This window comes from Chelmon rostratus, chromosome 5, assembly GCF_017976325.1.
Source record: "Chelmon rostratus isolate fCheRos1 chromosome 5, fCheRos1.pri, whole genome shotgun sequence".
Taxonomy (NCBI): domain Eukaryota; kingdom Metazoa; phylum Chordata; class Actinopteri; order Chaetodontiformes; family Chaetodontidae; genus Chelmon; species Chelmon rostratus.
In genome coordinates, this window is record NC_055662.1 from 14,906,073 (window position 1) to 14,915,413 (window position 9,341).

A 9,341-nucleotide genomic window follows, 5' to 3' on the forward strand; every position below is an offset into this window, starting at 1 on the left:
GATACGCACTTCAAACCCTTTCCTTCTGCTGTGATCAGATTTTCACGCCCCCAATATCGAATTGACGGGAGTCACATGTGCAGGTTTTGTTTGTCAGTACTATTTATAGAAAAGTTTGGATGCATGCAGTAAACACATCAGCTTCTTTCCCAGCTGAGATAGCTCAGTGTAGATCTGATCTCATTTCAAAGACTGAAAGGCTTGGGTTTTGTATGAACGCTGGTGGGAACAGGGCTGGAGAGGTTTCAGTCTGTGCCCCCCGGCCCTGCATCTATAGGAAAAAACTGTTATTTTTAAGTATGCTGATTCCAAAAATATTGGAATTGGAATGGAGTGAAATAAAATATCCACCGTGTGTGTTTTTAAAAACACAGAGGACATGACCTCTGTGCCCTCAATGATGGCTACGGCCCACGTCAAGCATACATTTCCAACTGTTTCTTGAACAGAAAACAGAAAAGAAACTCACAAGTGTTTCATCTGATGTATTTTTTCTTAAATCTTACTCTTTCCTTTGTTGTGCTTTAGTGTGAAGTCAGCATTTGTTAAGAATGAGTGTGCTGTTTCTTTAGATGGCTGCAAATTGATTTTCAAGCTGAAACTCAAATTCAGTTAGGAATTACAAATCAAAAGGAGAATTGTTTGCCGCACTGATATCCTGCCCATAGGGCTTCAAGGGCTCAGGACTCAAATGCAGAACACAGACTTAACAAAGGGCGAGATCAACAGGCTGAATTTAATAACAAAGACAATCTCCAAAAACAGCCAAACAAAAGGCGCTTAGGCAAAAGGCAACCAACAAAAGATGCTTGGGCAAAAAGGTAATAACAAAAGGCACTGAGGTTCAAAAATGCAATAATACTAGGATAGACTCTGGATATAGACTAGGACACGATAAGGACAGTGATCACAAAAAGGCACACGATGTACAAGACAATCTGGCACAGGACAAAGGGAGACTATATATACACAAGGTAACAAAGAACAGGTGGAAACAATCAGGGCGGGGCAGACAATCAGACAGGCAGGAAGGACACCATGAAGTCAAGGGTCTGAAACGAGAGGAGAATTAGGGTTTCACAATAAAACAGGAAGTGCATAACAAGACATGACACTGTGAACAGACACATCAACAGACACGACGAGACATGACAACTGATCTACCATGTCTTCATGGAGAGGCCTGTTGGAGCAAGAAACAATTGTTTGAGTGCAGTGAAACAGTGTTTTCCTTTCCTCCAAAATCACATTTCTCATGAGGCTACTCATTAGAAGTGTTCATGACATTATTTAATGCACTTCTACAAATCCTCCTCAATTAAAGATGACCGACACAGGAAATAGCCAATAACAACGGTGACAACGGGACACAACGGTGTCTGATCCAGAGCCAACATCTCTTGACTGAATGTTGCCACATTTCAAAGGCTCCTGTAAACGTGGCAGTCAGTGAAGCCCTCGTATGACTGGATTTGGAGGACACAAATAGTGAATCCGTTGCAGCATCCAATAATCCACCGGTGACCATTTGAGTTGCTTCTTCTGGATGAAGAGCTCCACAGTGAGGAGTCCAATTCAGTCAAGTGAGAAACAACATGCTTAAAAATAAGATGAGCCGGCTTCTGGTGTGTATCCTCTAACCAAGTGGAAGGCGCCACCTTTCCGTCAGGTCAATTAATGTGACTGCTTTTGATGCTTTTTTCCCCCAGCTTGACAGGATGTGCGACGTTATTTGAGAACACTCCCCACCTGAGATGCATCAGTTAAATCACTGTTGTTCTTGTATGCCAGCATCCTGACAGAGCAGCTAAAAATGTTGGACCACCAGCCTCTTGTTTAATGGAGCGTCCAGGAGATCCTCATCGACTCATAAAGTAGACATGACTGTGTCAGACAGCTCAGATGGTCGCTGATCACCAGTAATAAAATCTCTAATCGTAATGAAGGCATTTGTATAAATTTAACCGACACGCTGTTTTCCAGAACTCAGGCGCCTTCTGTGCTGTGTGGGGTAAAGAAACGCAAGACTGGCCCTTTTCTCACTCCCTGAAGTTGGAAATAAATAAACAGACAAAGTGGACCACTAGTTCCTTTGTCCATTGAACACCACACCTGCATTATGAGCCTCCCTGTGTATGTGTGTGTGTCAACGGATTCAAAGCTCAATTTTCTGTAATGCTGCTAAGATACACCAGCAGACTGCAAAACAGAATTTGACCCATGTGATGTCCCTTTTAATCAGATGTAATTGATGCAGATAGACCTTCGTCATAACTGCCTTTGCCCTTGCCAGCCGCTGTGCAGGAGCCCTGCAGTGCTCTGCCTCCACAGCTTCCTCCACTTACACTAGATTGACTAAATAAATTCCTCCAATCCAAAGACAAGAAGCCACCTGGCTGTTTACTCCTGAGACAAATTACTTTTATGTTGTGATTTTTGGCAAAACAAGACTTCAGACTGGGTGCTTTTAAACATGAATCCAACAGAACCTCTCAGCAAACCTCTGCAAGTCATCTGCAGCTTTCCTGCATGTAAAAATGTGCACGTCTTCTTTGCAAGCTCCCTTTTTTTTCTTTTTTTTCCCTTTTTGCTAGCCTTGCACAGTTATGTGAGAACTTTGTGCCACTGGATGGTTCAATTAATATACAGTAACCAGTTTCTCCTTTTACCCTCCATTCTCCTCCCTCCCCTGCTGAGGGGAAAAATGTGTCTCATTCCAATTTAATGCATGGCCAATTCCCACCTCGACAGAGCAGTAATTAAAATCCACACGCAAAGCCCCATTCATCAGCAGAGATGACAGAGAGAGAGAGAGAGAGAGAGAAGAGGTGGGGGACGAGGGGCTCTGTCGCTGTACCCTTGAATTTAGGAATCCAAACTATCTTGTGAGGAGTGAAAAAGGAGGAAGGAGAGCTGAGGCTGATTTCTCCAGACGTGTGACACTCCACACTCATTCCTTAACCAGTCCCATGCCTGAAGTGCGTTTCTGTGGGCAAAAAAACGTGTGTACACATGTGAACATGTTATATTCCTCTGAGTAATTGCAGCTCTGCTTATGTTTCACTCTCCAGTACCTGCCGTGTTGTCCTCTCATTAGCGTAGCACCCACCCATTTAAGCCCCGCCTCTCATATTAGTCATTTCTCCCCTCCCTTATTACAGATCCCCCACCTTTTGCACCCCATGGCAGATTTTCTGTTTTGACAGCAGTCCTGCTGTGCTCTCACACACGGACACACACACACACACATACTGCATGACCATGACCCTCAGAGAGCCCCGTGCAAAATGTCCTTCGAGGGTGTAGGGACACCAGAGGGGCTCTGGGAGGTCGACGGGTGTGTGTGTCATTGTTTGCTGCCTGTGATTACGCATGTTGCCACCCGGCAGCTGTTTGCATGTTTTATCCTGCTGTCCATCTACACGCGGATGGGGCCGTGTCTGGCGCCGCAGTGACATCACATCACTCTTGAGGTCACCCACATCTTTCAAAAATGCACAAAAATGCTGTGCTTGATATTCTTTTATTCTGTTCTGTTCTGTTCTGAAATTGTACAGTAGACACACAGAGTTTCAAGAGGTGATCCAAAATGGGAAAAGTTTGTATCTGTGCACGATGCCTTTCTTATTAGCACTGTTTTTGTATATATTTCTGACTTGGAGAAGAAAAAAGAAGGTGTTTTAAGATATAAGAGCAGAGTGGTGTCTTTCTCCGTGCAGCCTCTCCAGTCCCACTGGTGGTGGCATATGTCCAAGGCCGCCTCTGAAGCCACCCCCCCAACTCCCAACCTTCTCTCTGTCTGCCTTTTTTCTCTCTACCCTGCAGTGGACTGCACTTGAGCTTGAATGGCCAGAGCGGGACAGGCAGCTGCTTGGGCCCTGTGCTCCAGCGAGAGAAGGAGGGGAGGCGAGAGGAGGGGGGTACACAGATTTTAATGAGATGCACAGTGTCAATGGCCACTCTCTCTGAAGAGGGCAAGAAGAAAAGGGTGCTCTCTCTTTCTCTCCACTCCCCTCTCCTCTGTGCCCCTTCCTCCAGCTCCCTCTCACTCTCTCTATCTCCTGCCCTCCTCCCCAGCTGGCGAGGGGCTTTGTTAGGCGCCAGATGATACCCCAGATGCCCCAGCCCAGCCGCCCCTTTCAGCTACATTCACCAGCCTCCCCTCGGGTCAGAGGTCACCACCGGGCATCTGAATGGGTCTCCGTGGCAACAGTGGCCATGGCGGTTGAGAGAGTGGCAGAGGCTTTTTGTTGTCGCCTGGTTGCCATGGACAGTGCTTAATTAATCTGATTCAGGCCCACGGTGAAAATTGGAGTGTGATTTAGGAAGAAAATCACTCATTTTCAGTTTAAAGTGGTCACAACGCAAAAAGAAATCTTTCGTTGTCATTTAACATGGAAGTTAATTCAGATTATAGCATTAAAAAGGAAACATTCATTAAACTGGGAGACAGAGTAGGACTTTTAGGAGAACAATCCGGCAGTTTGGTGCTGCTTCAGCCCTCTGCTGGGCAGACACACAACAGCATGGTTTTTACATCATCAGTCCAACAGCGTCCAGCGTCTGTGGGAAAAATGTAATGCACCGAATCACTTTTTTAATATTTGGAGAAATGTTGTGTGATACTGATTAATTCTGCTTGTCTCATGTCATATTTTTCTTGGTGATAGATCAAGTGAAATTATTCCAGCAATGTTCCAGCAATATGGAGAAAAAGAGGGGCACCATGAAAACATACATATTTGATCAAAACAAGCATTAAAGGGACTCGTAAAATTCTCATCAAAGCAAAAGAAAAAGCAACTGCTTGACAAAGAATGGCATCACATTCTGTTCTTTGAAATTGTTTAATTGAATTTCAGTGTCAGGAATGTGTAAAAAAAACACACGCACACAGGACAAGATCTAAGTGGTTTCCTATTCAAATGTTCCAAACCACTCTCATTACAATTCTGTTTTTATGATCTAGTGTAACTGGTATGAATCTGGATGGTCAACTGTAAAGTCCACAAAGTCAATGCAGTGGCAAAAAAGTGAGTATTACAGTAAGTCAGTAGAGGAGAAGCAGAACTGGGGCACGAGAGGTGAAAGTGTGGTGGGAGGACAGCAGTGAGGGAGAAGCCACAAAGAGTTAATAAGGCAAAGGCTAAATATGCGATTCTTAAACCTACACTGTGCGCCCAAGAGTGCAAACGTGATTATGATTTATGAGTCACAGAGCAATATTTTGGGGTAAATACAGAGTTCAGCAGGGACACAGTGTAGTCCTGAAGGCGTATTGCTAATAACTTTCATCGTTTCATCCACATAAACGTGCACTTGATGCTTGTTATGTGCCTGCATTTCATTTAGTGCCTTTACGATCGAACTGCGCCAGGTTTCCTCTGCTCTGACTCGGGTGTCTCTCGGCTCTCCTCTCCCCGCAGCCTCTGTTGGTCACGCTGTCCAAACAGATCAAAGGTCACATGATAAGGAGAGGGCGAACACTGGGGCCCATTCAGCAGCCCGGACCAATAGCGTATAACATGTGGGCACCAAGAACTACAGAGAAAAAGACAGAGGGGAAGGAAAAAAGAGAGAGTTTTGGCCCCAGTGTGTGTCTTGACAAGCCCTTAGAGAGTTCTGGGAAAGTCTTTTCACAGAGCGGCTTTACAAAGCATTGATTTGTTATGCTAATACGAAAAATTGTATTGAATACAGTGACATATATCTCCACGATGGGTTTAGCCGTACTGTCGGGACGAACAGGACTTGTGCATGTCCTCTGTTTGAGTGTGTATACACGCGTTTCCATGTTTAAATGTACAGTGTTTGTTTCCCAGTGGCCTTTAGCTTGCAGGCAAACAATGAGCGTATGTTGGTTAAGCCTGTGGCTCCGACCCCTCCCTTAAGTCATCACAACATCAGATAACACAACTGATCAACAGTGGAAACACTGCAGAGGAGAGGTTGATCCTGCCACCGCCCTCCTGCCACATGCAAGCTGCAGCACTCAGCCAGCAAACAAATGTGGCACGAGTGAAAATGTTCCATTTGGGGAGGATTCAACTGTTTCTCTCTCTTACTTATTTATTCACGCTTGCTGAAACTAGTTCATGTAATAAATCCTGCCTATATGCAGGTGGTGATTCAACTGTGCGGTCATTTTGGAGGATGCAGTTTGTGGTGCTGAGAGGTTTTTCTAATATTTTGTGCATGTGGTTTATATCAATAAAGATTGCATGTGAATTCTCACAGTGACATTAGATTTGGAGCGAATTTCCAATAACGCTAAAACTATCCATCTTGCATACTGTGAACGTGGAAAATGGATTGGACACTTGACATGAGCGTGTTTTTTATTAATAAGTCACTTAATATATATGCAAATTACAACGTGCTTTCATTAGGCCAGCCATCCGTCTTTGGAGGAAGCTAAAACAAAGCGCTACTTGATCCCGTAACATCCATGATTTGTGCTAAGCTACGCTAACATTGTGGTTGAGCATCGGTGAGTTGGTCAGACTCTGGTTAATCACCAATAACAGTAAACAATCTCTGTAAAACCAAATCAACATTACTAAAATTCCTCTGTGGCCACATTACAAAAAGCACTTCTATGGCGCAGGTCGTCTCTTGAAGCTACGCCAAAGAATAGACATCACACTTTCATTCGATGCCCCAGTGATGTGAAAATAAAAAACGATGACAGTGGTGACGAGGGGGACAGTCTGAGTTTTTTGTGGCACTGCTGTCTCTTCTTCCACTAAAAAACACATCAACGCTGCTATTCAGGGCACGGCAGCCACTATTCCTGATTAGCTCCAGCATCTCATCAATAGGCCTGACTGTCTGCTCTGGCCTTTGGACAAATAGCCCTTTCTACTCAACTTCACTCCTTCCAGATTTAATGGCTGGAACGGCTCAGAGAAGAGTTAATTATTGCATAGCACATGGCTGGCATACAGCACCGTGGCTGCACCAGTTCAAGAAGCATGAATGTGTCACAAGACGGGCCATAGTTTGACGCATGTGATGAACGAGGGTGTGTGGAGCCACAGTGTGTGTTTGTACAAAGAGAGGGGAAAAAGACATTGGGCGGCTTTACCCAATTACATGATTCGCGCATGAGCTGATATAAACAAAAAAACACCTCAGTATGCGTGTGGTGGATAATCACTCACATGTGCTGACAATTCAAATATCAATCCCTCCTACACCACCACCCACACGCCAGCATATACCACCCAAAGCCAGACACACCACCCACATGAACACACACACTGCACTTCACACTGTCAGTGTGTCTTTGTAGAGTATGTGGTGTGAAATCCAGAACATTAATTACTTTTCCCATTCTTTAAAGCTCTCAGCATCCTTCTCTCATGGTTTGATTGTAATAGACTCTGAAATTGACTCAGAGCAGGTTAAACTCAGCGAGACATTGGAATATGTATCGGTATATTATTTCTAATCCTTTCTGTCTCTTTGATCATTATCCACATCAAGCTGATGTTTATTTATGTCATTACCATTTTTGTGCCATTCAAGGTTTTGAAGCTTATTCTCTTTTTCCTGTGTGTTTTCTCACTGTCAATTTTTACTGCTCTTTTTTTGCCATTAGTCTACATGAAATGATCCTATAAAGCAGAAAATATTCCTTAGTTAATGACAGAGTAGGGCTGCACGGTGGCTCGGTGGTTAGCAGCGTTGCCTCACAGCTAGAAGATCCCCGGGTCTTTCTGTGTGGAGTTTGCATGTTCTCCCTGTGCAGCGTGGGTTCTCACCGGGTTCTCCGGCTTCCTCCCACAGTCCAAAAACATGCTTAGGTTAATTGATAACTCTAAATTGTCCATAGGTGTGAATGAGCGTGTGGTTGTTTGTCTGTATATGTAGCCCTGTGGTAGGCTGGCGACCTGCCCAGGGTGTCCCCTGCCTTCGCCCGAGAGACGGCTGGGATAGGCTCCAGCCCCCCCCCCGTGACCCTGCAAAGGATTCAGCGGTGTATAGATAATGGATGGATGGATGGATGACAGACCCTAACCCTAACCTTTACCTAAACCTAATCTTACCCTAACCTTCACCCTAAAATGTAATGATTTACATTGTGGGAGTTTGCATTTTGTCCCCATATGGAAGTGAGTCCCCACAATGTGACTGCGTAAACAGATTAATGTCCACACAACATGAGCACATGGCCACACACACACACCTTGAATTTGAAACACTGTGTGAAGCTGCATGGATTAGATCAGTACACCTGCAGGACCACAGGGAGTAGCCATGACAGTCAGTGATCTGATCTCATCAAAAATACATCAAGGTGTTTCCCCTCCGGACGTCTATATGCACTGAAATATTAACCAAACAGAGTATCGAGAATCCACCCATGAACAACCATCTGCACTCATTTCTTCATCTAAATCTGCAGGTTTTTCATTAAAACCACCTGTACAGCAAGGGGCGTTCGCTCTCACAGCTTTCACTCACTCTCTCCATCTCCTACTCATTGTTTGGCCTCCATGTTGACTTGAGCTGTGTCAGCTCTTTCCTCAGGACCCCCACTCTCCTCCCCCCAAAAACACACACGCAGCAGTAACTTACATGAATGTTCTTTTTAAACAGGGGGTTTTCAGTTTTCCGAAGAACCAAACTGCCATTGAGACAGAGTTTTTCACATAATTCTGTAAGTGTGCGGTATTTCCACAATGCACCACTCCCATGTGCTGCTGTACATCAAAGTTTAACACGCCTGTGAAACTGAACTGGTGCCTGCCAGTTTGTAATACCTCTTGGGTTGGGTTGTTTTATCCTGTTTTGTTCCTGCATTGGTGTGTTTAACATAACCTGCTCTGCAAGAATGTACAGAGTATGCCACATACGGGGGTGTCTCAAGTCCACACTTCGCAGCAGCAGAAACAGGCATGCACACGTTAACCTCATTTAGTCATGCTGTTGTCAGAGGGCAAGATCTTCTTCAAAGGCACAGTCGCTCATTGTATCTGTAAAGGCCCACTCAAGGCCACCCTCACAATCTGAGAGGGAAGCACACTGACAGCTGTAATGTCTGATTTCTGTTTCAGGCTTGTTTCCCGGTATCACTTTCCAGGAATATTGTGTTAGCTGATTTTGTTTGCACACTAGTTATGAGTGATCTTTGAGTTAATCAGAGCTGGCACCAACTACAACTTGGAGACACACAATGTATGTCTGCACATTGAATATTATCTGCTGCCCTCTAGTGGATGTAAATATAAAATACAGAATGCAGCTGTTGAACATGATTGCACATTGTCTTTAGTTGCTGGCATGCATGATGCAACCCTGACCCAACTTTTTTTTAAAAAAAACATACTGAGTGA